The 26,261-nt window shown below is 41.7% G+C and overlaps 1 long non-coding RNA gene across 1 annotated transcript in view; it reads left to right on the forward strand.

Moving 5' to 3' along the window:
- Window positions 1–26,261, forward strand: part of LOC109278902 (uncharacterized) — a 199,571-nt gene that overhangs the window by 38,452 nt on the left and 134,858 nt on the right. The gene's annotated exons all lie outside the window — the stretch shown is intronic.

Genomic DNA, 26,261 nt, shown 5'->3' on the forward strand with positions numbered 1-26,261 from the left:
TATGGGTGGAATAATTGAGCAGCCAGACTTATTGGAAAATGTAACTACTTTACACATCATTGCAAATTGTTTTCTAGGCCATGCTGGCCTCCCTTCAGCCATGAAGACATTCAGATGTAAAAAGGAAAAAAAAAAGATGCATCTTGAACACTTAACCATAAAAGTAGAGGAGATTGCTTTAGACTTCTCTGTAACATTTAAACCATCCACACCTGGAAAAAATTACCAACTCTGTGTTTGTTTAAATGTCAGTAGATGTTGTCATGCCAGCCTTGCTGTCTGGTAGCATAATGCTTACTTTTGTACAAAGGAGTAAATAGCCCCATGCTCCTCAACATCATTTTTTGGAACATTCTTTCACTGAAGAATGGGTCTCTCCTAAGTACATAAGCTGATTTTATGTCTCCTCTCTAATTTGAACTATTCTTGGATTTTGAAGCTGGGTTATGTTCCTGTATGATTACTTTCACATTGCAACAAGGGGCTGAACTATGGGACCGACTCGGCATCTTGGGTACATCTGGGAAGAGCTTGACACAGGTCAGAACCTTTGTGGTGAGCTATTTCCATGTATGGATGGTGCTTTCTATCAAAAGCCATCCAAAATCTTCCTGGCTTAAAGGTCAAGCTCAAATCTCACCTTCTTTAAGAAGCTGTGCTTGAGTCATTTAGCACATATAATCGCTGTCACTTCTCAGAGAAAAGGGGCAAAAATGGATATTTTCTTAGCACCTGCTGTGTTGGGTTCTCACATATCTCATCTGATCTTCACACAAGTACTCTGTGAGGTGGGCGCTGTTATCCTGGCTCAGCACAGGGAAAGGACCTGACGGATCCATGGTCACAGGGTCAGAGGTGAAGGGTCAGAGTGTGCATTCAGGTCTGTCTGACAGCAGAACGCTTCCCAACATGCCACGTGACTTCTTAGGGCATTCTGGGTGCTTCGGGGAAGATATACGTTCCTTAGCACGTCATCAAACACCGTTGCTTGGTATTTGCAGCTGTTGCACGTGTGGGTTTTCTAGTCCCAGTGATGTTTCAATGTCCTCAAAGGCAGTTCCAGGAGACACAAAGAGGGCCTGGCCTCTGCCTTATGGGAGTGTGACACAGAGTTACAGACTTGAGAAGCAAGATGTTTCCTAACCCATTACAGGGAGGCTGATGGGACTCTACAGGGGATACTCAGGTGATGCAAAGGAAGGGGATGGTCTTTTGTGCCTGTCGAGATTGGGGTAAGGGTGCGGAGAACGGGAAAAGTTTTGTAGAGAGATGAAACTTCAATTTCTTCAGATGACCAGGTGTTTGTCAGGCACCTGGAATAGTTGGACCAGGGGGAGGCTCAAAAGGGAAAACATCCCAGGCACAAAGAAGTCACCAAGCTAGGAAATGCAGCCGGGTGTGGCACATAATGGTAAATAGCTCTCAGGGTGGGTTAGATCTCGAATAAAAAGAGCAAGAGAGAGGGATGCCTGGGTGGCTCAGTTGGTTAAGTGGGTAAGTATCTGACTCTTGATTTCGATTCAGGCCATGATTTCAAGGTTCCTGAGACTGGGCCCTGCATCCATTTCCACACTGACAGTACAGAGCCTGCTTGGGATTGTCTCTCTCCCTCTCTCTGTGCCCCCTCCCCACTCGCTGTCTCAAAAGAAAAACAAAAACAAAAAACAAGACAAAACAAAAAACTGAAAAAGAAAAGGGCAAGAGGGAGACCCAGAGAAGAGGCTAGAGGGTGAGGTGGGCAGAGACCAGGACATGAGTTTCTTGAATACTTACTGAGTTTGGATTTCATTTATCATTTCTCATGCCATGGAAAGATTTTAAGCAAGGGCACAATGCAATCCAAAACAAAACATCCTGTTTAAGGCTGTATGTGATAGGGGAATTACTTGGCAGGTATTTGAAGAGTAGACAGGAGGGCAGTTAGGAGACTGTTGGAATTATCTAGGCAAGAGATGATGAGGTCCTGGGTTTGTGTCCTCCTAGGTGAGCAGCGATTGAAGGGAAGGTAGTCTACAGACACATGAAGTCTGGTTTTCTGCTGTGGGCAACCTTGAATGCTTCTTCTTCTTTCTTTTTTTCTTTAAAAAAAATTTTTTTTTTTAACATTTACTTATTTTTGAGAGACAGAGAGAGACAGAACATGAGCTGGGAAGGGGCAGAGAGAAAAGGAGACACAGAATCTGAAGCACGCTCCAGGCTCTGAGCTGTCAGCCCAGAACCCTACACGGACGGGACTTGAACCCACGATCCATGAGATCATGACCTGAGCAGAAGTCGGATGCTTAACTGACTGAGCCACCCAGGCACCACCCCCCCACTTAAAAAAAAACAATTTTTTTTAAACGCAACCTTGAATGCTTTTTGTGAGCAGGAGGTTCCCCTCCTAATCAGTTGCCCTTTACCACACAGTCCCAAGCACGTGAATTCCATTTTTTATAAGCCTGCAATGCTAAGAGCTTCATCTGCTATAATAATAATGAAAAGAATGTAAGTGAAGGTGACTGTAAAGTACGGAAGTCCTGCTGCAAAATAAGGGGTGAAATTGAGCTCTCTTTTCTGCGGTATCCCCATGTGGACAGAATTAGTATCATCATTAGGTTGGCATTGGTTCATAGATGAGCCAGTGATTCATAGATGAAGCAGTGATTCATAGGTGAAAATAACTTTAGAACTTTTAAGAAAAGCCAGGAGGAAAATAAAAAAAAAAATCAGAATTATTACCGAATAATTTTCCTAGCAGAAAAATTCTGGCCGTTTATCTTTTCATCTAAGTGGAGCTCAACTATATTAGCAAGAGGTAAAGCAATTTAAGTGTTCTTAACTGTGTGTCCTTGAAGACTATAATATTTGTGGGAGGTAGTTCCACTGCTGTAAATCTATGTTGACAGGTGTAAATTTACACTAATAAATTAATAACACAAGTAAGAAAAACAAACCCCAATTCACAGGATGCTGGATTAGTGACAGAACTAATGGTATCAAGATAACACAGATCAAATGCCTGCTGATTGATTTTTCCTCTTGACTGGTCTAAGATTTGTGCAGATGAAATTGTAACGCTTGGTATTTTTCTCACCTGTGTTTTTCACTTATTAAACGTGTTCATCACAGCTCTCTACCATTTCTATAGCCAGAGTTCTGCTTTAAAGATGAGCTAAAAAATTAAATAAATACACAGTATCTTTCATGGTATGGAGTTTTCTGCTCTCTCTGTGTGCTGTGACATCTTGGACCTCTGCAAACTGTTTATCTTACAGTTTCCAGTTTCTAGGTTTTTCCTCAAGATGTGTGACAGCTCAGTAAGTGAGTGTTTTCTGGTTTGGGGTCCTCCACACTGCATTTCTTAATCTCCTTATAAGAAGGGATTTAATCTTGTTCAGCTTTGATCATCTCCAGTTCCTAATAAAATGTCTTGACACCTAATAGGGGCCACTTAATTTATGCTGGATGAATAAGGACAAATGTTTGCCCTTCTGGAAAAGGGAATAATTGTTGTTGGGGTGACACTGGGTGGAAGAAGGAGATACTAGTAAACTAAATTGATATAAATCATTGAGAAAATGGGAAAATACCTGCCATGACATATGATATGTTGAATTTTACATATGCCGAGTTCGCCAAAAATATGGCCTTCTACCAAACCATTTCGGTGTGGATCTTAAGGATTTTTGACTTTGTCGGCTCTGAAACCAGAATAATTCTTTTTAAATAATGGTATCCCCTTAAAAATTCAGGTGCAGAACAAGGATGTACTTCTTTCCTAAAAAAAGAGAAACCCTATAAAACCCTACAAATTCTTCATGGTATATACAGATGGCTGTGGTTACATTGCTATCTCTACCTCTACGAGTTGGACACCTTCAGTCACCTGGGCTGCTCTGCGTCTTCAGACTGACTGACTGGACAGGATGTTCCCTCCTCTCCTGCTGCGGCACAGGTGGTCTGCCCGTGCTGGTTTCCTATTGCCGCCATCACAGTCACCACAAATATGCTGGCTTAAAACAACACCTACAGTCTGTGGATCAAAATATTTGTGGGGTCAACTGGGTCCTCCGCTCAGGGTCTCACAAGGCCAAAAGCAAGGTGTTGGCCAGTCTGGGCTCTTATCTAGAGGCACTGGTGAAGAATCCACTTCCATTTGTCAGCAGAATCCATTATTGGCCATTGTAGGACTGACATTCCTGTTTCCTTACTGGCTGGTAGCCAGGATCCACTCTCTGCTCCCAGGGCCCCCTGCATTCTTTCCCAGGGGCCCCCTCCATTAGAAATTCTGTCTATCGCACTTAACAAAAACAGAGAAAGCTTTGCCAGATGGGGGCTAGTCAGTCCTCTGTAGAAGATATCTGTAGCTAACAGTCCATTAACAAAACACTGTCACTTTGCATATAGCCCCAACAAATTATCTTCACATCTGTTTTGGAGCATAGTTTCTGAAATCGAGATGGTCTGTTTGATTTCTAGCAAAAGAAACGAGGTGACCAACAATAAGAGGACCAAACCTTAGGACATGTTTCATGTGCATGGAAGAATTTACCCATATACAGATGGTATCAGTTCATCTCAGGGTCATTCAGCCACATTACTGATACTGGTAGTACCATATGTCATGTAAATGCCTTTGAAAATACATATCATAGTATGTTGCAGCACTGAATGAGAATGTGAATGCAGATAATTGTCAAATCCCAGGTAGTATGATTATGTCGTGGAAACTACTACTCTTTTGGATAGAGTAGTATCCAAAAGATACTTTGGATACTTTGCTCCTCCCAAGCTTGGACAGGCTTGTAGGAACAATTCACATGTCATGAAGGACTCTCATTGTATATTTGCCACCATTGCCAGCTTCCAGGTCATTTGCAAGAGAAGGTATGTAACTTTTAGTAACTAATTCAGTAAAGAATTGCAATCGGCCAACAAATTTAATATAATCTTCCAAACTGTGGGAAGTCCAGATTAAGCCCTGGAAATTATACCATCAGTCCTGAAGTTGCTAAGTAAGAAAAGATTTGAAAGAATGGCTTGTGAACAGTGTGTTATCTTGATGCTGTAAAAACGTGTTGATGTCAAAAGTGGTGCTTGAGAAACTTTCGGCTTTAGAATTGGAAGAGCACATATGCTCAAACTGATTTTATGCTGAAGAATAAAGGGGTTACTATTTAGTATTTGTCCCCCAAAACGTGTTGTTGAGTCGATATTACCGTTGCTGGAAACTGAGAATTGAGAGAATCAGAGAACACAAAACCACACATCGAAAGTACTCTCAAAGACAGATGCAGATAGTCAATATCTATTTAAGATGCCTATTTGATACATTTCCCCCCTGCTGTCTGTTTTTCAGGTTTGTATGTTTGTTTTTTAGAGAATGCACTTTTATGGAAGAAAAACATGCCATAATTTGGGATGGGAGAGGAATGTTATAAGAGTAAAGAAGGCATTAACTAGATTTATTACCATTTAAAGATAAATGCGTAGTGGAGTAATATGGATGATTGAATAGTGATCTGAGAAGCAATTTCCATACATCACTTCTGGTGACATCGTCTGATATTATGACCATTGGTGAGATACCAAATTCTGCAGACATTTCTGGGTCTTTAACCCGAGGATGATGGAATCTTCCCTGTATTTCCCCCTGTGTGACCACTTGTAAAAGCAAAGCTGATTGATGCGTATTGCATGTACTGAGCTCCTTTGTAGGGCACCTTTTAAAGCACTATTTTGATATAACCAACGATCGACTGCATTCCTGAGTTTGGGAAATCAAATTTTAACAGGAACTTTCACATAGCTCCACCGCTTCGCCCATAATTCATATCCCAGCAACCTTCGCCAAAGCAGGAAGCAGAGTCATGGTGTTGCCATGAACATTGTTTCAAGAGCTCAGAAATCCTCCAGGGATCCTGTTATCACTGCTTTTCAAAGAAGCCTTTATTCCTCTCTTCTCTTTCTTGCAAAGGGGGTTGTGTCCAATACCCGAGGGCACGGCGAAGCCAAAAAGGACCTGAAGGCTCCTCCAGGACTATGATCTTCTGAATTGTGAAATCCGCCATTCTGATCGCTATCCTTTCTTCCCACATTGTAATAAACGCTACTGTTCTGTGAAACTTTACTGTGTAATAAACCTGCCTTTTCTTTTTTTAAAGGACTGAGCTCCCAGGACCACTGGCATTTGTTTTAAGTCTTCTGTGTAAAGGTCCATCAAATTCTCATAAAAGTAACATTTTTTCTTGGACTGTATTATCTACTTGAAGATCATTTTACTGTATTTCATTTTCTTTATGTTTCAATTCCAGCATAGTTAATATGTAGTGTTATGGTAGTTTCAGGTGTACAATATATGATTCAACAATTCTATACACTACTCAGTGCTCATCATCTAAGTATACACTTAATCCCCATCACCTGTTTCACCCATCTCCCTACCCACCCCCTATCCTCCACCCCCCGGTTATCATCAGTTTCTTCTCTATAGTTAACAGTCTGTTTGTTTCTCGCTCTCTCTCTCCATACAGTTTTCCTTATTACTAGGCACCAAAAGGTATCTTAATCTAAGTAAGTAAAATTGACCTTTATGACAAATATGTTATGCTTAGTTTTTTTTTTTCCCTCTGAAAGATATAGAGGCCAGAGATGAAATAGTAAAAGGGAGAGAAAAAAGTTTGTATTTATATTACTAATTACAGATATGAATGTAGATCCAGAGTTAATATGTGAATTTAATGTGTTTTCAGTAAGGTTAGGACTAAAAATTGTATCATGTATTTTGTCTTATTTGAGGTAGCTGGGAATTACCATTTTCCTTTTAAAAGGAAAAATAGGAGCTTTTCAGCTTCACAACATTCTGAGGGAAACACAGATGTCCGATTTTATAGGGGACATGGAGAAAGAAAAAGTAAGGTAGACTTTTAAGAAGCCTAAAGATGGCAGGCATTGTGAAACATATTTATATTGAATCCCATAGATCATACGATTTTCTTCTGAAAATATATTAACTTCAGTTTACATCTACATGCATTATCAGACTAGGGTCTGAGTATGTGCTGGGGAACATGGATGTACCTGTGTATTGAAAGTGTATGAACCCACAGAACAGTCTAAGTCCATATTCTTACAGTGGCTACTGTTTCTACTTGATGGGATATAATTAAATATTTTTAAATGCAATATCAATGTATTTTATCCACGTATATATAGATAAAATTATATCTATCTATATATGTCTATCTATAACCATACCTATCTATCTATCTATCTATGGTGAGATAAAAGCTAAATTTGTATTTATTTTTAAGATAGAACACTGGAATTCAAGACAGCTCATGGGGAAGCAAGTCTGACCCATGATGTATATATTCTCCTCTGAAAAGGGGCTCTTTCAGTGACAAAGCTGGAGAATTCTCATCTGGATGGTGGGGAAATTAGTGTTTGGACAAGAAATAAACTGATGTGTTCTTTTATGGTCTAAAGACAAAAATAATACTTGGTGCCAGGTATTTAGCTGTACTGCACAGATCCAGGCTTACAGCGAGATTCCCATTTTCCCATTTTCAATTATTTGAGGGTACAAAACCAAAACAAATAAATACCTCCACTGAGTATCTGCCAAGTTCAAGCCAGAACTGTATGTAGTGAAGTGGCCGGGACGGGAAGCCTTCATGGTCATGGTTAGGGCAGGCCCTGGCCAAGCTTCAGGGAAGCTGGAAGGGTCTAGTCAGGTGGGTGCATCAGAATGTGCATTACGTGTTAAAAATGGCAAGTGGCGACAGGTGGTGTCTTACCAAGGCAGAAGCCTCCAACCGGTCTAAAAGAATATATTGACAGGCAGGTGGTACAAAGCAATGAAATGTCCAGGAGGAAGCCTTTGGAGAACAGCGAGGAACTCTGGTTGCAGGTAGGAAAACCGAGTCCTCGGGGACTGGAGAGGGCGAGGGGGCAATACTTGTACTTGAGCAGAGTAGAGGACTAGGGCACACTGCCAAACTGAGATTCATTCTGTGGGGACCTACCAGGGACCAAGCCTGTTTATGGTTCTCAGGAGCCTGACTGGCATTGTGCTGAGGCTGACAGCAAGCACGATTCAATGCTGAGGTCTCGCTACTGACTTGAGTGGCTCATGACAGTTACCCAGCCTCAGAAGGGACCAATTCCAGAATTCACACACAATAGGGAAGAAAATGCAGATGATGGTCATAGATCCTCAGGTAAAGAGCAAAGAAAGTCACTGGCACTTCTCCAATTGTTTTGCAGGTGCAAGAATCATCTCATTTTCTCTTTGTGTCTTGAATGAATATTTAGTGGCATAAACACAATAAACACATTCAAATTAAATGTCACTACGTACCTTAATGTTTTAATCAATGTATGTACTAAATAATTTGAGTTTGTAAAGAAATTATGGAAACAGAATCCGACTTCAAGCTTGGCAGGAAATTAATATTTGGATAACGAATGCTGGTGCATTTGTTATAGCATATACTCAGATTTAGAAAAAAAATGCTGTTGTTTTTTCAAACCCATCTAGGGATATAAAACTAAATCTGGTTAGAATGAGGATATTAAATTACAAATAAGTTTGTTAGAATGGAATTCAGACCTTCCATGTAGAGATGTGGGAAGAAGCACAGTCATCAGTTACCCATAAGAACAAACACCAGCCTTGACACAGGGAACATTGGAGAATTTGGTCCAGCAAGGACAGAGGTACAGTTAAGAACGGCCCTGGAAAACAAGACCTCTGACAGTTTTTTTTTAACATTTTTTTATTTTGAGAGAGAGTGATGAGTGGAGGAGGGGCAGAGAGAGAGAGGGAAAGACTCCCACGCAGGTTCTGCGCTGTCAGCACAGAGCCTGATGCAGGGCTCAATCTCACAAACCATGAGATCATGACCTGAGCCGAAACCAAGAGTTGGATGCTCAACCACGTGAGGCACTCAGGAGCCCCTGACAGTTCTTATTAGAGCTCTACTGGTAGTAACCATACAGTTGCTTATGCTAAACATGAGCTTTGTGTGAAGTCAGGATCTGGACACCACACCTCCCCCCTTCCCTGCCTATTCGGTTGCTGTTTGGGGGGCTTAGCATGCTGCCTGCTCACATGAGTCTCTGTTTTGTCCATGCCTGGCAATCGCTGCTTGGAAGCTCGCCTCTGGCAGCTAATGATTTCAAGTACCCAGACCTGTCATGATGCTCTCCAGGAGAGGCATCAGGCTGTCATCATCTATTAGGCAGCCTCCGGCTGACACACAAGGCCTTTCCGTGAGGGCCCCTCTCTCTTCCACTTTTGAATTGCATCTTTTGATAGGAGTTAAGGTAAGAAACCAGTTCAGAATCCAAATGGAGACCTTCAGTCAGTCTCCTACCCACTTGGCCTAATTTGTTTAGTCACTAGTTTGTGGTTTGGGCAGTTTGCATAGTTTTCACAATTTCAAGACTTTAGATGTAGCCACTGATTTTTTTGGGGGACTGTTCCACAGGTCGTGGAAACTTAGCAGCTGGGCACTTTCTTCCCATCCTCAACATTGCCAAGGAAATGAAAAGACCAAGGATTTAACGACACTGTGCGAAGCTAAAGTTTCTTTCTCTGAACCCAGCTCAAGCCCACTCCATTCTTCAGCAGAAGAATGTCAGGCCCTGCCTCTCTGAGGTGTTTCTCTTGTCACAGATAGGATGACGTGACCATATCATTACCAGACACTAAGACAGATTTGACCCCAGCATGTGGCAGTTACAGAATTTGATCCAAGTCTCTTGTTGCTATAACTCTGCTACTGATCTCTGCCTCTTTTGTAATAACTAGGATTCAACCTTGTTACCAATTTTGATGAAATCATTTTTCTCTCCTGCTTTCCTGGGTGCTCCTGTCTTTGTTTCCTGTCCACATGTGCCCCCCTTTTTTTGGTAACGAGGATCCAAAATGCTTGTGTGCACCTGTTTACTCATGGCTCTCCCCTAATGATTTTACTTTCTTTGGTAATCTCACCCCAGATTTCTCCAGGATCCACACCTTCCCCACTTGCAGGTATAGAATACTTGAACCCCTGGGGCACCTGGGTGGCTCAGTTGGTTGAGCGTCCAACTCCAGCTCAGGTCATGATCTCACGGTCTGTGAGTTGAGCCCCGCGTCGGGCTCTGTGCTGACAGCTCGGAGCCTGGAGCCTGCTTTGGATTCTGTGTCTCTCTCTCTCTGCCCCTCCCCTGCTGATGCTCTGTCTCTCTGTCAAAAATAAATAAACATTAAAAAAAAAAGAAAGAAAAGAATACATGACCCAGTTTTAAGTGACCCATGCTTCGCTAGCTCTTTGCATTGGTTAAAGGCCAAACATGTTACTCAAGCAGGGTCTATCAGAGCGAGAAAAAGAGCACTTTTATAGACTCGGCCAGAAAGCACATGCTGAAGTCTTAGGCTAAGATCTAAGAAGCTGTAAGGTAGGCCTAAGGTCTAAAACTCCAGCAACCACTTTATGGGCCACTGGGAGGTGACTGTGTTAAAAAAGGAAGCTAATATGAAGAGGAGAGCAGAGCTAAGTCGAGATGACAGGTGGAACCACATGGTCTCTGGTGACATCTTTTGAGTCCTTTTAAACAGCTGTCTTAAGCCAATTCTGAGTCAGTTTATTTTTTACTTTGCTTCAACAAGTTTGTGTTGGATTTTCTGTAGCCTTTTTTTTTTAATTAAAAATTTTTTTTAATGTTTATTTTTGACAGAGAGAGACAGAGCACGAGTGGAGGAGGGGCAGAGAGAGAGGGAGACACAGAATCCAAAGCAGGCTCCAGGCTCCGAGCTGTCAGCACAGAGCCCGACGCGGGGCTCGAACTCACAGACTGCAAGATCATGACCCGAGCCGGAGCTGGACGCTCAACCGACTGAGCCACCCAGGTGCCCCTTTTTAAAAATTTTTTAAAAGTGACTGACAGTTTCAGTCTAATGGTTGGGATTGGCTACTTGCTGACAGCCTTCTTGATGTCGTCTGTGGCCTACATCTGTGACCGTCTCCATCCACCTTCATACTTTCTGGGCTGGGTTTACCCTCCTGTTGGGACATGCCGATACTTGATATTCAATCCTGATGCTCTTTTTTAGACTGGATGAAATTTCAAGATATAGCAACTGTGTTTTCCCACTTGAGGATGTCAGGAAAACTTAATGACTCAAATAAACCATCTCTTTAATCACTGGAAGGGGGGAGGAGGCTTCAAGGAATTTCACAAAACTGACCTGTGGCTATATAAATATATTAAGGTCAGTGGTGCTTTAGTTTTTCTTTTTCTGTTGTGGACATGGTTATATTATTTTACTTTCTTTGGTAGTGACCTTTGTGACATTTTTACCTGGCTGGCAGGTGACTTTATCTGACTGGCAAGTGCGCATAAAGGGAAGGGAAGAGATTCTGTAATAGATTTTCCTACATAATGGGATCAGAAGGACAGGAAAGGCAAAGACATAGTTAGAGGCAAGGCAACCTCATGGTTCTCACTACCATGCATCTCATGGTTTTCTGGGAAACTGAAAATGACCTGAGGAGTGGGGTTGAAACAAGTGTATACTGAGATCAGTAAACTCTTAAGACTTCAGTCATTCACTGGGCAGAGACAGGCCTAGGGATCTTCTCCTCTACACATCCCATGGAGTATGTGAGAGTGGAGGTTGGTTCTGGGCATTGTACTGAAGCCCAGCATGTGTTCCAAACTCAGGGTCAACCTTATGCCTTTTAGGAATACTAAAAACGCCCTTTGGGAAAAGATCCTGTTCTACTCCTAGGGGATATAGTACCTCTTTCAATTATAATTTTTTCTTTGGAAATTTCTCCCGAGCTCTTCTTTTTGATGGCTCATTCTGTGCTGAGGGGATAGAGAGGTATCTTGGGTCAAAACAAAATAAAACAAAACATAACTTCCACAGTAAATTGAGAAGCAACTGAAGTCCTCTCCATTCCTTGGCCCTTTTTTGCCTTGTTCCCTTCCAGTTCTCCTTCTCTTTCCCTTCCCCTAAGATCCTCTTCCTCCTTTGTGACTCTGATCCATTAGGTCAAACATTTTAGCCTTGGTGCTAACAAAGTAGCCAGGAAATAGGCCTACAATATGAGGGGCAGAGAGGTTCCTGGGGTAGGAGGGCTGACAAGGGCTTGATGCTCTTAGTTTGGAAACTCTTCAAAAATGAGGTAGATTATAAGCAGTTATGAAAAAGTGTCATCATGGTTTAAGTAAAGAAAATATAAGGATTACTAGGAAGGTAGGCCAGCTGGACAAGAGAGTCTACCTTTGTCAGTTAGAGTTAGATTTGGCTGCTAATAGGAAAAACTAGTAGCAATTTTTTTTAGCAATTTAGTAAACACCAGTTAGTCCATATGTTGATATTACACACTGAACAGTGGTTTCAGTGCTTTCTGATCATCAGGGACCCAGTCTCCTCTCCTTTTTCTCTTATCATCTAATGGCATGGCTTCCAATCTCAAAGGTATTACCTCTTGGTCCAAAATGAGTATTGAAGTTCCAGTCATCCAATTTGTTTTGTAGTCAGGCAGGTGGAAGAAGGACAAAGGGGAAAAGAAGCTTTTCCCCAGTTGATTTGGTTTCCTTTATAGTGATTACCCAGAATTCCCATGTGAGACTCTGCTTATCACATTGGCCAGAGCTTAGTCACATGATCACATCCATCTGGCTGCAAGAGTGTCTGGGAAATGTAGTGTTTTAGGTGGCCACAGGGAGTGACACCCCAAATAAAATTTGGGTTTTCTAAGGGAGGATGAAAAAAATGACTCTTAGCAACTTGTAGTTTCTGCTTCAAAGATTCTTGAAATCCATGATTGCTTCTTTAGAAGATGTGCTCAGTTGTTAGAAGTTTTATAGACTTGTAAGGAATATTGGTGTTCTTTTTTTTTAATGTTTATTTTTTTCCCCATAATACATTTTTATTTTTTTCTTTAAACAATCATTTGACTTTTAAAGAATTTTTAGAAAGAAAATTTCTTTCACATTTTACCATCCATCATTTCCAGTTCTTGCCTTTCTTTTCTTTAAAATTTGTTTCACTTTATTTTTATTATGTTCCTATGCTATGTTTTTTTTATTTTAACTTGTTTTATTTTTAATTTTTTTTAATTTACATCCAAATTAGCATATAGTGCAACAATGATTTCAGGAGTAGATTCCTTAGTGCCCCTTACCCATTTAGCCCATCCCCCCTCCCACAACCCCTCCAGTAACTCTCAGTTTGTTCTCCATATTTATGTCTCTTCTGTTTTGTCCCCGTCCCTGTTTTTATATTATTTTTGTTTCCCTTCCCTTATGTTCATCTGTTTTGTCTCTTAAAGTCCTCATATGAGTGAAGTGATAATGATTTTTGTCTTTCTCTGACTGACTAATTTCACTTAGCATCATACCCTCCGGTTCCATCCACATAGTTGCAAATGGCAAGATTTCCTTCTTTTTGATTGCTGAGTAATACTCCATTGGATATATATATATATATATACCACATCTTCTTTATTCATTTGGTGTTCTTATTTTCAGTGTAATTGGTTAGGGAGAGTCTTATTCAGAATATTGGCCTTGGATATAATGACCTGCAATTTCTGAGAAGGTGTCAATGGCGTGTGATTATGAGTGAATTATGGAAGGAGTTAAAAACAAGTTTCTAAAGTCTTTGGGACTCAGCTATGACAAAAATGGTCAAACAGAAGTTATAAAGAGATGGATAGCCCACAGTAAAAGATATGAGTTTATTTAACACTGAAGAGTTTGAGGTAGATTTCAAATGTTATGCTTATGGGTCTGGATGAGGTGGGAGAAGACCTGAAATAATGAACTCCAGTTATGGAAGTCAAACCAGTGCATTTTTGTTCTCACCTCAGCCCTCTGGTTAAGAAGCAAGTCATGTAAAGTCTTGTAATAGGTGAAGGGGAATACTTGTAGCACAGTAGGGGATACTGGGAATCATAGGGAAAAATCTGGAGGGGCAGCTACTTCTTGTCTGCAGCCAATTATTGCCATCACAGGAATCAGGCTGAGATCTTCCACCTTTTCAAGAGAAGCCAGAAATCCAGAATTTTACCAAACATTCCACATTTAAAAATCATTATGCAGGCCAAGCAAATATGTCTAAAGCCTGAATTTGTCCAAATAACTACCAGGTTGCAACTTTTGGTCTAGTTTAACATCTTTATTTTACTGAGACTGGGAGAGATCAAGCGACTTGCTCAGGATCACATAGCTAATTAACGACAGGGCTGGGACGCAAACCCTGCCTGACGACCCCCAGGTGTCTTCCTCCTGCCCCACATTCAGCATTGCTTGTTGAGAGAGCTAACACAGTCGGGTGGAATGTTTAGTGGAAAGAAATAATCAGAGGAATTAGGCTCTTTGCATAAAATCAACAGTTAACTCTTTAAGTGCCTGACAGTGCTTAGCATTTAGGGGGCATCAGTCAATGTTAGCTCAATCTCTATGTAAATTGTTAAAGTCATGGAAGGTAATGAATAAAATAGAGGGAAAGAAAAAGAAGTGAAAGAATCATTGTCAAACCTTGGGGAGCCCCCATAATTAACAATGGAATCAAGATAATGAATTAGCAAAGAAGGCATCCAAGGAGCAGTCAGAAGCAGCCAAGATTGCTTTGAGAATCTCTTGCCTTTACCTTTGCCCTAATTACAGCTTTAGGCTGTAAATGTTTTAATTTGAGGATAATTTCCAGCCCTTTAATAAATTTCTTTCCAATTATACTGCTGTCTTAAACTTATAGCCTCATAAGGAAATGTGGTCTTCAGAGGACATTTCTTCTCCCCTTAGTAGAAATTAGATAGATTGATTAATTTTGGCTTAACTTTCTAAAAATGTGCAGTTGTGTCATGAGATTATCCCACCATTAGTGGTTAAGCATCTCCAGAATAAGTAATAATTGTCACTTAAAAATTAGTTTCACCAGTAGAAATGTCCTCTGAAAATCCCCTTTTTGGTATAAATGTATCTTTATGCAATACCGAAATTTGTTGGATTATCTCAGCACCATAGATCACAGGGTAATAATTTTTGAAGTGATCGATTCTCCTTTAGGTTTTAATGTGCATAGTGAAATGCATTTGAAGGCACTGTTTAAAGTTCTGAGAGGTCTCTGGAAACTAGAAATTTTGATTTAGTGCTTGTTAGAATCTTGATTAGTAAACACAATGGAAAGACGATGGGGATCTGGTGGATTCCTTAGGCAATTTATCTCAGAATTAACTGTTTTTGCAGTGCATTTTACTTACAGTGGTAGCGGCCTATATTCATAATTTGTTCTCTTGGCAGTTATGACAACAGAACTGAGACAACTACAAGGTCAATGGTGCTAGACTAAGGTTCATACTGGTAACTCTTGTGTATTTAATTGGATTTATCCTTATAATACTCCAACTTAACAGTGCTGAAATGAGTTGGAATGTGGTCATTAAAAAGAGAAGAAAAAGGGTCTTTTAATCATATGATGTTTAACCATAGCCTTGAGCTTTTATTCTTCTCATTTTAGGTCCAAGGCACATGAATTGTGCCTATAGAGCTCAGCAAGAAAATGGGACGTTTCTCGCTATCACCCAAAGCTGCTGTGACCATAAAACTAATAAATCACTAAAAAAACAAACAAACAAAAAAACCTCCTTGCCCATAAATAATGCCCACAAGAGCAAGTCTAGTATCTTATCTCTCCATCCAGATGGTCCTTGTTGCTAAATACACAGAGCCTGATTTTACAGCCTTCGCTCAACTATGGTTTCCACTATTTTCACTGGGGGGAAAACTCATATGAAACGTTCAGAAAGATGCAAACATGGGCTGTGTTTTTGTCACTTGCATTTATTGTCATTTGGGATCCATTCAAATTCTTTTGGGCCCCATGCTACCAGACTAGGGGGAGGAAGGAGAGAAAGTGTGGCCCCATCACTGGGATAGGAGTTTCTTTTCTTTTCCTTTTTAAAATATTTATTTATTTATTTTTGTGAGGGAGAGTGTGAGCTGGGTAAGGGCAGAGAGAGAGGGAGAGAGAGAGAGTCCTGAGCAGGCTCTGCACTGTTAGCTATGGGATCATGACCTGAGTCAAAATCTAGAGTCGGATGCTTAACCGACTGAGCCACCCAGTGCCCCTGGATGGGAGTTTCTGACATTGCAAGGGCAGAGATTCTGGAGATACAGAATATTCTTGATCATAGATCTTTGAAAGCAACTCTAAAGTTCTCAGAGTGGACAACAGAGGCCTTTACCATCTCCATGAGTCCTGAGAAATGAGATGTATATTTGAGATGCAGCAAGAAGTTTCTTAACTTTCTTGGTGTCACATGCTCCTTTGACAATATGATGAATATTATGAACATTTCCTCTGAAACAATAGCCATAAAGGCACACACATAGAATTTTGAAAACTTGTGGATTTACTTATAAAAATTTGAAAGCATTTATTCCCTAAATCCTTCTTTGGATTGTTTAGGAGTCCTGGAACCCAGGTTAAGAATCCTTGGAACTCTGAGAATGGTTGTGTGAATGTGCCTTGACATGTATCGTGTCTGTCTGCCAATTCAGGAACTCTACCTCCTGCAATATCCTTTTCACTTTCTCAAGTAATTGTATCTGGAAGTCCTCAAGACATTTCAGTTGTGTTTATAAATAAGTCACAGGGTTTCCTCTGGGTCCTGATACCTTTGCAGGACACTGATGTCCTCTCTGTTGGATAACCTCTTCTTGCTCTGAGTAGTGACTGCCCCCTGTGTCCGGCACTGAGGCTCAGCCTGCACATCATTGCTCCTTTGCTCGGGTCCATGGTGTTCACCTTCTGCTGATGCACTGGAGCCCTTGAGGGTCCAAGGCTGCTATGTCTTCTTTAGAATTTCAGTGATTCCAGGTACTATGTCACAGAGAATGCGTTACTCTCTTCTGTGAAACTGTTATTACAATTAGATGGCTTCTAATGAGTTCTGGTTTGAGGGTCTTTACCACGATTTATCTTTAACTTTTATGTCTAATCTTTCCCTTCTTGGGATGAAGGGAAAAGCCAAGTGGTCCTGGATGATACTCAGAATCCTCAAACCTCTCCTTTGATTGAAGTCTGTCTCTGGTCCAGGCTTATTTGCCTCACTCATTCTCCCTTTGGGAGCTCCTCATGCAAATGCCATTCTCAGGGCCTGCCCGCCATTTTGTCTCAAATGCTCAGAATTGCTGCCCAGCAAGGAATGAATCCAGCATTGATTTAAACTAGGAAATGTAAGAACATCAATATTTAAGAAAAATATAGACTAAAGTGTGAACTTTGGGGCTTTGGCATATTATTTGTAGGGGCTATTTTTGAAGAACTTTTTCAGACCTCTGTGGTAGCCTTCCAAAGACAACCTCTTTGTAATTCAACTCTGTCCTACAGCCAAGCCAGTGCAATATCGTGAAAATAGCATTAACAAAATTCTAGGCTCTTCCTGGAAACAAACACCTTCTTTATTGTAAATAACTCCATACAGCATCTGTAATAAGTTAGAGTCAGAATGATCTCTCTGTCATGATTCCATGTTTTTATACAACTCATATACCTCAAGTTCCACAGGAGTCAATAAAATATGATTCGGAAGTAATACTGAATTTTAAAGCTTAGTATGCAGTGTATGGAAAAAATGCCTCACCATATTTCTTGCTGTCTTTTGAAGGCTTAGGCGTAGACAGATTCATCACAACATTGGAAGCACATTTTTGAAAATGTCGATATCTACTTCAGTTATAGATTTGTTATAATTGATGCTGACAGCTCCCGCGGTACCATTGTGTGATTCACTCACACCCTTGGTCCTCTCTTTGACACTCTGGACTGTGTTCACCCACCTCAGTGTGCTTTCTCCCCAGGATTCTGTAAACTCTCACCTTCAACTTCTTGCCTCATCCACTGGCCATCCTCAGACCAAACAAAGGAAATTTCCAAACGGGTCTTCATCCTTACATGTCCCATGAACTTTCTTTCCCTTCATGCCCATTGCATTTTCTCTCATAAGCTATAATATTGAAGATATGTGTGTGTGTGTGTGTGTGTGTGTGTGTGTGTGTATGTGTGTATTTATATATATGTAATATACATATGTGTATATATATGTATATATATGTAATATTTGGGGAGAATCTTAGAAATGTAGCAGGTCAAGTCGGATGTGAAAATAAGACGGAATGTTGTCTTTCCTGCAATTGATATGATTTCCTCATGAGAGTCATCTCCTTGGGTATATATAGGGTAGAAGAGGGCAATTGTCAAGTTGCAAATGAATCCCTGACTCCTTAAAGATGTCCTGTCTGGCATTCTCTTTCAGGTAAATGCTCAGTTCTTGTGTTTTCTCTCCCTCCTCAGCTTCTTTCTGAGGTGGCAACTTGCCGTATGGAGGAAGGCCTGATGTCACCCACTAGTGTTGCGGCAGGGAGCCTCCTTGTCTGCCAGGCATCCTCTATATCTTCTCTGTTCCGATCAGCCTAGAGTGCCCTGAGGGACATCTGACCCCACCTGGACTCTTGGAAATGTGTCCTGTTGCTGGCTGCTGAAGCCTGTGCCCTTGGCCATTTTGTTTTGATCAAGAAATCCCTGCATGCTGCAGCCCGATGGGACTCCATGCCTCTTGCCAGCCCAGCAGTTCGCTCAGTGCCTCTGCTTCTCTTCACACGGCACTCCGTGAGCCCTCAAAGCCAGGTGAAGGTGGAGGAAAGCCAGAAGAACCTCAGACTCACCTGCTTTCCCACCTCCTCCTGCCAGGGCTGCTTCACTCCCGTGCACGGTAGATGTGGCACGGAGCCACGTGCCGAGCTATTCCTAGAAGGTTACAGGTTTTCCAGGCTACCTCTGAGAAGGCCAACTATCGCCTGGACGTCCTTGTATTCCCCTCACCTCACTCTTACCACTGCCTTCTAGAATTCTCACCGAGGGCTGGAGGTAGGAAATTTCTGTCTAGCCATCTCTCCCTCCTTACCTCCTCTCCCTCCACTTTCCATAGAGGTTTTCCTTTGTTTCCTCTTCCCTTCTGGAAGGACATTTCATTGGGCTCATGATGGCAGAGAGGCTGCCAGGCATCTCGATTCCAGGTGGTGGTGAAGGGAGGGGAGAAAAATAGGAAACACATCATTTAGAAAAATTTCGAAATCTCACCCCTGGAAACAAAATTATACACTGTCTGTAACTTCTGTTTCCTCAAACTACATATCGTCCCTAAAGAAAGATGGGGATTGACGTGAATGGTAGTAAGTACTGTTGTTTTGGGTCTCATCTTTATCTTCTATTTGGGGATTCTAGTCCTGCTTGAAGTTTTCTGCATTTATTGCTGTGACTCTTACTCATGCATTTGTCTAAGTGGTGTGAGTGGATGACTAATCCTTCTCTGTAGCCTCTGCTCTCTGGGAAACCCCGTACATCCATGGTTAGCCACCATTGACAGCAAGGGTGATGATGCTCAGGCCAAGGGCATTGTCTCCAGTTATCCCGGTGCCCTTTGCTGCTCCTGAAGTGCTTGGTGTGGGGTCCCTGGGGAACGTGAATGCCGTGGTTGTGCATCTCCTGTGGGGAGGGCCGTGCTTCCTGGTTTCTTCTGGTCCTGCTCTGACCACATTCACGAGGTGCAGAACCCTCCCCACCCTGGGCTGTGAGGAAGTGACAAGAAAGTTTCTCTCCTGATAATATTAGTCACACTTCTTGAAGTCTCTCAAGGAATTTTTGAAGGTTCAAAAGCTGATTCACTATTAACTTGCCACTCTGCTGTAGTGGCACGAGGGGCTAGGACAGAGCCACTAATCTAACCTCGTTGCTTCTCTTTCAGTGACTGGAGGGTTGCTATTGGGTAAAGCCTGTAACCCTTATTTCCGCTTTTGGGATACTTTTTGTGTGTTTGGGAGTTTGTCTTTAGGACTTTCCTCAATTTCCAATGCAAATGCGTAGTTTGTAGGCTTTCCCAACCAGTTTTCCAGACACTATATCACTGTGGTAGTAAAATTTATTCTTAATCTGGGGCTCCTACCTCCACATATAACTTAAATAAATTACAGATTTACAACTTTCTGTTTAAATCTGTAAACGTTCCAAGCAGTCCCTTGTAAATCTTTTGGTCTCTTACTTCCTGGGTTGCCAAATGGTTTCAACAAATTAAAGAAACGCTTGAAATGTTTGCATCTTGTCCCCCACTCCTGCACTGTTCCATGGTAATGAATGGATGTAAATGATTAAACAATCTCTTGGTGTGAGAGCTCTGTTCCAGGTAAAGGCTTGCTGTCTTTGGGTCTGTCTCCTCCTGCATTTTCCAAAGATGTTCCTTGTATCTCCTCTCTTACACTGGATTGTATGACTCTTTGAAAAGCCTTTTGCTTTCAAATTGGGGAAAAGTAAATTAAATGTAGTGAGGTGGAAGGAAACGACACTTCCCCCACCCACCCACCCCACCCCATTAGGATCCTAAATAATCTTTTGGGAAACTGTGCCATCCATTCTGGTCGACTCAGAGCCATTCTTAGTTAACATGCGGGCTTCTGGTAATAAAAGCAGGAACAAGTAGGAGTCAAATGTTCATTTAGTAAAATGATGTCAGGTATTTCTCAAAGGTTTCAAGAAGCAGCTTTTAAAATTGTCTTAACATGTTTCCTTCATGTGAGACCAGTAAACTGAACCTCCCTAGGATAATGAATCAATTAATTAACTGGTAACTAACGAATTCCTACTGTGATGAGATGTGCTTGCCTTTAGTCATGGAGGAACTTAGCACCAGGCTTCTATGGAAATAAACAAAGACCAACCAAATGACAAGGAGCAAAGGCTATTTATTCAGAGCTTGCAAGGTTGTCAGCCACCCTCACTTTTGTTTTGTCAGTGTCAAAGGCAGCCAGAGGACTGGGGAAACGTTACAGTGGAAAAAAAGGAAGGCTTCATATATGCCCTGCTTGGAGGGAAGGTACAGGCGGGCTAACTGGAAACCGGCACTTTGTGATTGGTACCCATTGTTTAGGGGTACATATTTGGCTTTCTCTCGTTGGCCCTAAGCCGGGTGAGGGCACAAAAATGTAAAAATTCATCAGTTATTAATCAAGTTCTGGCTATATGGGGCTGAATGTTACATGAATTATTGTTTGCCTTCCTAGGTTTGTTGCTAGAAAAAGTGGTCTGACTTCCTCCAGGTCTGACATAGTAGGCTGGCTTCCTGCACTGGTTACTACAGATAATGGGTTGGCGGTTGCTACAGATGGTGGGTCAGAGTTCTGTTTTGCTGTGTGGTCTGGCCATTGTCTATTTGTATATTTAGTGTTTCACTTTATTCATAGAGTTAACCAAAATCAGGCTATATACTATTTCCGTCCACACATTTACAGTACAAGAGCTCAGCCACTCTTTGAAGCCAACAGGAGCCTTAGGAAGAATAAAACCTACATAAACTTCTGGCTGAAGTTGAAGCCACACGAATTTGTAAGAAACAATTAGGAATGGGGGGCTGGCACTGCTGAAATGGTGGAGGGTGGGACTTTCTGGAGGAGGAAGGTAGAATGCTGGCCGGGAGACAGTTGCTTATAGGCAGGCTGGGGGACGATGATGGGGGACAGTTGGGAAGATGAGGGAATTAGTAAGGGAAGAAGCCTCCACATGGGGCAACCTCCCACGACCCAAATTCTAACCTCTTGGGTCCTCCTTGAGTCGCCCTGAGAAAATGGGCTGGGAAGAGAGCCATGGTTCTCAATATTCTTTTTTGGATTTGCTTTGTGATGCATGTCTGATGCCTCAGTGAAAAAACTGCTCTGCCTGTATGTCGTTGTGGGCTCAGTGGGAGGATGGGATGTGGTGCTGGAGGACAGTCAGCTGCTTGGGCCTTGATGAGTGAGGGTCAAGGGGACTCCTCAGCTCCTCAACCAATGAAGACTGGTAGATGGGAAGAACTTCAGGCAGGTGGGCATCACTCTGTGAAGACAGCAAGCCCACTTCCCCTGATCTTACTCTGCGGCTCTTTGGCAAAGCAGAGGGAAGCCTGGACCCACCTGGGCAATGTAAACACTAACCCTCATCCACCTCCCCCAACAAACAATGAGAGGATCAAAACAAAGCAAAAGAAAATCAAAGCTAGCTTAAAGATAAAACCTTCACAAATTGTGACTCAGCTCTTACCTGAGTGTAGATTGCCCATATAATCATACGCATAAAGAATGTCTCTACTCTGGCTTTGATTTAGCAGTGGAAACAAAACATTGAGCTGGATTCATTGACTTTTGATAGGTAGGTTTTCTTCGCCGAGGATATTTTTTACAGATCAAAAAATAGCTTCCCTTAAGGAGAGTGGTTGTAATATCTAAGGCATCCAACTTCTTGATGTGGAAATGTTGGGGTACAGTTCAGAGCCCCTGGCCAAGAAAGAATTCTGGAGACATCTTTGGTCTAAAAAAGGTGGTTTTATTAAAGCACAGGACAGGACCCGTGGGCAGTGAGAGCTGCTCTAGGATTGAGACAGGTGATTGATTATATACCTTCAGGTTGGGAGGGGGTTAGGGCTAGCAGTAAGTCTCTAAGGAGTTTGGAAGCAAAGTTTCTAGGACCTTTAGGGGGGCTAGCTGTTGTTAGGAAAAGGTCATTTATTACTGTTTAGTAAAACCTCAGTCATGAGACCCTTCAGATGTGTATCAGGGGGCCATATGCTTGGGGTATGATTGCCAGCATATATCTTGGAGGGATAGAGATAAAGGAAGTTTCCAAAGGAACTTTTATATGTTAAAGTAGACTCACAGGATCCTGGAGGTCGGGATAACGTTAAGCTAAGATTGCCGTTTGCCCCCAGCAAAGTGTCATCATCAAGGCAGCTGAGCTCCTAGGTCATTCTGCCAGTTTCAAGGACTTGTCAGTGGGCTATAGGCAGTAAGGGAATTTAATTTTTTTTTCTTTTGCCTTTGTTGCCCACATCACTTCTCACAGATAGATTTTGTAGGATGATCTTTTTCATGGTGAAGACATTCACATTTGATTTACTTAATCAAAAGAAGATTTCTTAGGATTAGTCATATTGAAGTCTTTTAGGGTGTGAAACAGTGAATTATAAAAAAGAAACTGGTTTTCAGATATTTGGAGGCTCGTGTTTATACTTTCAGTTCTGAAATACAATGATTAACTTACATAGTCCTATAATGTGTATATATTATATATACTGTGATTATACACACACACACACACACACACACACACACACACACAAACACATACATACTGTTTTTGGACTCAGGGTTTTTTTAATGTTTATTTTTAAGAGAGAGAGAGAGAGAGCGCATGTGTGCAAGAGCAAGCAGGGAAGAGGCAGAAAGAGAGGGAGACAGAAGATCTGAAGGAGGCTCTGTGAGCCTGATGTGGGGCTTGAACTCACGAGCTGTGAAATCATGACCTGAGCCAAAGTCAGACGCTTAACTGACTGAGCCACCCAGGTGCCCTCATGGAGTTTTGATACTAGATTAAATAAAGTTTAATTTAAAAGATGAATTTGAAACTAAGAAGAAGACAATCTTGTTTGAATAGTACCTTCAGAAAGGGCACTATTTCCTATGTCTGTATGGAATCTGTATTTGGGACTCATCAGTGCAAGTTTACCAAAAATAGCTGGGGACCCAGATATAAGGATCTGTGGCCAGGACTGGACCTGCAGCTCTAAAGAATTTCACCAGGGAAGGAGAAGGCAAAACCTCAGACCAAATGGCCTGGCTTGGGTGGCTGAGTCCCACAGAAGAAAGCCAGTGTCTTCTCAATCAAGTGTCCTCTGCATATGAAGTCAAAATAAAAAGGGCCACACAGCTGAGGTGAAGCACTGAGCCACAGCGTTATTAGCTTGGAGCCCTTTAAATTCTATCTGCTTTTATGACAGTACTGGATCCAGAGTCTGGTATAAGATCAAACACACAGGTGAGCACAGAGGTCCCAGTTTCCAAGACTAAGGGGGTGTCAGGGCCGGAAGCCAAGCAGATCCGAGAAGATGGGAGTGTTTGGGGAGAGGATGATGGATTGAATGGGATGTTTGCCTCAGAGAAACTAACAGCCTAAAACAAGGGTAAATGTTAACCCGAGTTTCCAAAAGGAGAGTCAGAGTAGCTTGTTTTAAACCAGAGATTTGCGTGTCTTTACAAATGCAGTATTATTAATTGGGGCACATGTATGGGATGCATGTGTCCACTATTATTAAAAAGTTTCAATTTTGGGGTGCCTGGGTGGCTGGGTCGGTTAAGCGTCCCACTCTTGGTTGTTGCTCAGGTCATGATCTCACGATTTCATGAGTTCAAGCCCTGCGATGGGCTCTGCGCTGGCAACATGGAGCCTGCTTGGGATTCTCTCTCTTTCTCTCTCTCTGCTCCTCCCCCACTTGTGCTCCCTGTGTCTCTCAAAATAAAGAAATAAACAAACTTAAAACAAAAGTTTCATTACCATGCTAACGCATGACTTTGGCAAGAACATTTCCTTCTATTTTCGAAACAATTTTTATAGGTTGCTAACTGATTGGCGGCACGGACGTGAGTTTGCACCTTACCAGGTTCCCCAACAGCACATGCATTTGTATGTGGCCTTCAGTGAGCACACCCGAGTTGTTCTGAGTTCATGAGGTCATCACTTATCAGGCAGGCAGGACAAGTGACCACTGTTCTCCTCTCTTATGTCCAGTCCCACCAAGCTAACCCTCTGATTATTTTGAAACTCTGGTTTCCTCATCCCCAACACATCACCTCCCTGTTTTCTACCCTAGCTTTCAGATTCTGATGACACAGTCCAAAGAGGCTGGTTAAACTTTAATACTGTTCACAGCCATCCCATTAGTTCCTAATCATTCGCTTAATATGCCTGTTTAATTTGCCCTTTGCCATATTCCTACTGGACCAACTAGAACACTTGTCTAATAACTTGTCGTATTGCACTTAGATTATCACGGTCCCCTAGCAGGTCCTGCTGCTGGCAGTATCTCTCTTCCTGAAACCACTTTTTAAAGGATATTTCCTGCATAGGGTCTACAGTTGTTGTGGGCTCAGTCATGCCTTGTATTCTAGATCCCTCACCAGTACCCCACTGCCTCCCCTGCTCTGTTTCCATGCTTCCCCCATCCTGATCCTGTATCTGGATAAACACTTCTCCTGACTCCATTCCCATGGCCTGAGATAATCCCCCCTCTGCTCTGCCACTCTGATCCCGCCTGCCAGGCAAAGCCCAACCCAACACTCATATTCACTAAGGTGTTTCTCCACTTGAACTCTAATCCACAGTGATATTCTCTGTACACCAATTTTCTATTTTCTCATAAAACGCATTGTAAGGGAGCTTCTCCAATTTGAAAAATACATTTTCATATACAGTCTGTGTACTGTTGAGTGTAGTCTCTTAAGTTAGTATCCATTAGGCCTGTTTTCTTACCCCAATGGTCAAGCTTTTTTTTTTTCTTTCCAATTATTAATTTTATTTTAGTTGGAGAGACTTTCTATATTTTGGGTTGAGACTAATGGTCAGTGCAGGGCTAGTCTCAGATTGGATTTTGAACTGAGTTTTCAAGGAAAATGTGTTCTTCAGCTGGAGATACGAGATTCAATTGGTGACAGAAATGAGAATAGAACAGTTTTATGTAAGGACAGGAATAAATTGAGCTAAATTATTATACTTGGATCACATTACTGAACCTCAGGAAAAAAATGTAAACTGTATTAAATCAACAGTGACAAAATACATCATGAATTCTCTGTCTCACGGATTAGAAAATGATTCAATTGGATTATTTTGCTTTGTTTTGAGAACATATGACAAGCAATAATTTTCTGTTTGTGAAAGATAGTGAGCTCTGAACTTTTTGATTTATTTGCTCATAGGTTTGTAAACATATGTCTGTTGGCTTGGTTGAAAAAACACTGAGGAAGTTTTTGTTCAAAAAGGGTTTCTCTTGATAATACATTAGGACATAGACATAGGAAAATATTTTATCATCTTTTAAAAACAGCCCTGTGAAAATCTGGAGGTCTGATCAAAGAAGTCTCTATTTTAAAGTTTCTAAAAAAAAATTATGTTGGGCTATTCCATTGTTGCAAGGAATATAACACCACTAATGTATCTCACACAGTAGACATTTTAGAAAGGATAGCTACAGAAATAAAGGAGGAAGGAATTATTTCTACAACTACAGGTGAGCCCCAAGCAGAACCAGGACATTGAGCAGGCTACAGCAGCTGCAGGCGTGCTCTCCATTTAAGATGTCTCTTCAACTTTGTCTCTGCCAGTCACTATGGGCCAACACCTCTCAGTTCTTTCTACCTAA

This window comes from Panthera pardus, unplaced genomic scaffold (genome assembly GCF_024362965.1).
Source record: "Panthera pardus isolate Hobbes unplaced genomic scaffold, ASM2436296v1 HiC_scaffold_2, whole genome shotgun sequence".
NCBI classification, from domain to species: Eukaryota; Metazoa; Chordata; class Mammalia; order Carnivora; family Felidae; genus Panthera; species Panthera pardus.